Below are 4,214 nucleotides of genomic sequence, written 5' to 3'. Positions count from 1 at the left end.
CCAAAAAAGAAAACAGGGACAAACCGACTCCATCCAGTCGTAACTCAAAAAAATCCATCAATTACACTCAGTATACGACCATTAAACCAATCCCACAGTCCCATAAATGTGTCAGGTTTTAATTCGTGTTGATTTATCGCTCAGGTGAGGCATAAATCAGACAGGTAAGTTGGGCGAGTGGCTGGATGCGTTCGCTCCGGGATCCCACTCCACAAATCACGACTTTGACGCCTCCAGTGGACGCCGCGCGATGGGATGGGGGTGGTGAGGTCCTGCTGGGATGAGAGAGAGAGAGAGAGAGAGAGAGAGAGAGAGAGATCTAAATGACGAGATTCCATAGGTGGGCTTATTGATGGAAGAGTCAGATAAGGAAATAAAATACTTGAAACGAAGAAATGAACCTGCACAGAGTGCTCCAGGTAACTCCAGTATGTCACGGAGCCTTGGATAACGGTTGACAACAAAGTATTCGGTGCCACGTCGATTTGGGGATGTTCTCTTTTTCCTTTTGCTTTCTTTGGGACTAGACTGAAAAGGGGCATTAGGGTACACGTTCCATCGGCCTTTGCTCTTGAAAAACCTAGCTTTAGCCTTATTTTTTGCTGTGGCGTGGCATTGATACAGGTAGTTTGGGACTGGAGTATTACTGGGCAAGAGCCCGTGATGTCACAAGGCACGTGAAAGATTTGGACACATGAGTACATCCTTGATTCACCAGTTAAAGATTAACCGTGGCAGCTGCTCTCTGCTCTCTCTCTCTCTCTCTCTCTCTCTCTCTCTCTCTCTCTCTCTCTCTCTCCGTAGGGCCATCCCATATTACTGGAAACAGCATATTGATGCGAAAATTTGTTCTGACTCTCACCGTACTGTGTTGAAAGAAACATAAGACTAATTCGAATTTTTGTTTTACAGAGACAAATTGTAGCACTGAGCGGGACACTGAAGTATATATAACATTCTCCTTTTGTCAACCGTTTTTCGTCTGGAAATTAGATAAGAAAAACAAGATTACTTTTCTTCTCATGTTTGAAGAACCAGGCTGAATTCCTCTTCTATTAGGATTTCTTTTTTTATTTTAATTTTGAATGTATATATTCTACCTATTCTTGTGTCTGCTCAATATATATATATATATATATATATATATATATATATATATATATATATATATATATATATGTACATACATACATAATATATATATATATATATATATATATATATATGTATACATACATATATATATATATATATATATATATATATATATATATATATATATATATATATATATATATATATATATATATATATACACACACACACACACACACATACATATATATATATATATATATATATATATATATATATATATATATATATATATATATATATATATATATATATATATATATTATATATATTGTCACGAGCCTAACCTGGGGTTGATTTATCTGGCCATAAACACACAATAAACTCACCTGACTACTTAGTTAAACTCACGAAAAGAGGTAAATTAATGGAAAATTAAATGGTTTCCAAAAGAAGTGCAAGGCTACTACTTAGGTGTTGTTACAAGGATCAGAAGGATGTTGGAAAGGGAGCTCCTCACTAGCTCCTTGGCACCGATATTATGTTACTCACAAAACAAAGAGTGCCAATATCAAAGATTTTATGATATATGGTAAAATTTTTCAGCTCTAGAATTAATTGTTTCTGAAATAGAAATCACTGTGGGGGAACCTCTAAAGATAAGTATATGTACAGATTTCGGCCACTTAGGCATATAAGTCTTCAGGAATGAATCTTGAAGGGATCTTCTCTGTCAAGAATTCAAGAATTGACACCATGGGCGATCAGGTGGATACACAGCATCAAACGCCTATTCTGCAAGACAAACTTACTGTCACTTTGATGCAAAGAAAACACTTTCTCGGTCACTTAGGGAGTGCTGAAAGCTGAGAGGGAGCAATATGCAATAGCACAGGCTTCGAAATGCTTACTTTACTTGAAATGAAAATGTTAACACTTCACTTATTTTCTCAGAACTCCAAGGGGCAGAAATATCAGAAAGAATGAAAATTATAATGGAAGACTGGGTGTCCTAACAACTCCAAAATCAAGTCTACACCTTTCCTGTAGGATGCACTGTCTTGATGTGTAGGCCAGACTTTGCAATAAGCCAAGGGACTTAGTGAGACTATGTGCATGACAAAGGTTTTACTGGGTCAGAAAGGGGAAGGACGGTCAGGGACTGACCCAGCAAGGACTCTACTCTGATACTGGCTTGTAATGAACTCTGTGTGTGTGGCCCCTGGTCCGGTCTTTATATAGTTTCTGGTCCAGCCTCCAAGTCTTTGTCCCTCATGTGGCGTTTGTCTGTTAACTTCTGGCTTCTGTGTTTTTTGGCGGCATTGACTGGAGCGGTGCTGGAAGAAGGAGAATAATGAGAGCACCCAGGGGAAATCCAAGTTTGACAAAAGCAGGATTTAAGGCTTAGAGAGGAAGGGCGGAGCTTTGTCATGAAGGTGGCGAGAATTTAGCGAGTGCTAATGTCAGGGTTGTTTTGGTCACTCCCTTCTTGTTTCTGGGTGGTCATGGGGTTGACTCGCCATTTGCACTTTACATGTTTCTTCAGTTAAGTTAAATTTGAAAAAAAGTGCTCTTGCAAACAGTGAAGCAATATATATATATATATCATGCTCTTGCAAACAGCAGTTACATATATATAATATATATATATATATATATATATATATATATATATATATATATATATATATATATATATATATATATATATATATATATATATATATATATATATATATATATATATATATATATATATATATATATATATATATATATATATATATTAAGTGGGTCATTCGGCTGATGAGTTTAATTATTAATTACTGTGATTTATATAGTCTTGCTTTACCTAAGACCCATGTAACCCTATCAATTAAGGCTAAAAGTTACCAAAAAGTCAGATAATTAACTTAATTAGATCCGGTCACCAGTCCAAAATAGGTTACTAAATATATTGATTTATTCTGAACACATGAATTAAATAAATAACAGTACTCCAACAACTAGTTCAACGAAAAGAAAAAAGAAATAAAAACGTGAGCTGATATCTTACGGGAGCTAATTACAGCTCCAACTTCGCCCCGCTTCGGACACAAGATATTTCAACATAAGTTAGTGGATGACGCAACAGCTGGGAAAACTATTGTGACACGCATATAAGCAATTACAAGTGCAGGACTTCAGTACAGTCTCATGCTAATCCTTCCCCAAACAAGATTATGGTCAGGTTCCAAGGCGTGCCCGATTCTGGAAGAGACGTATCCAGATAACACTTCGAATTCAAGGACCTCTCACTTATCATTAATTGACTGCAAGTGAATCTTAGATCAAGGATTTTATGTTAACACCATGGAGGATAATTTATGCAATCTCACTAGGCAACAATAATTGTACTTCATAATTATAATTGACTTCATAAATAGGATACAGTTTTACTAGGATTTTCCTTAGTAACTGTTTAAGAGAGAAACTTGGAACAGGGAATAAAGGGGAGGTCTAAAGGAAGGAACTGGGAGTAACTGTCATCTTCAGACAATGTTGGAGTAGATAATGCAGCGATCAATTGCATCAGAAGCCCTGGGTCCGTTGAAAAGGCAATTTCCCCGGCTGTTCCACAAGAGGAGGAAAGACAAAGGGAGGAGACTGGGAGAGGCACACAGTGCTTTTGCTCTCACTCTCATCTCTGGACTGACAAGGTGGGTCAAAATAAGTGGGTGTTTGCTTTGAGGACTCCTCCCACTCAATGGCCTGCAGCAGCATCTGAAAAATGACAAAAAACTCGCTAGTACGAAAGTCATAGAAAAGTGAGCTTAAGGTACATGCTAACTAAAGGTGGCCCTGGTAAAACCTACCCTGTTGAATAGGTCCCTAACCTAAACTTCAAATCCTTCAATGATGGTTGGTTCTTTTGAAAAACAGCCAGCTCTCTGGCTTGCCCCTGTAAACTGCTTTACGAAGGGAAAGCTTTGGTTCTTTCTTTTTTCATATTTCTACTAGATAAAGGAAGAGAGGTCGAACATTATAAATATTTGTAAGTATATATATATATATATATATATATATATATATATATATATATATATATATATATATATAAAATATATGTTACAGAGTTA

This window comes from Macrobrachium rosenbergii, chromosome 13, assembly GCF_040412425.1.
Source record: "Macrobrachium rosenbergii isolate ZJJX-2024 chromosome 13, ASM4041242v1, whole genome shotgun sequence".
In the NCBI taxonomy this organism is placed as follows: domain Eukaryota; kingdom Metazoa; phylum Arthropoda; class Malacostraca; order Decapoda; family Palaemonidae; genus Macrobrachium; species Macrobrachium rosenbergii.
Note: the sequence above shows the minus strand (reverse complement) of the source record.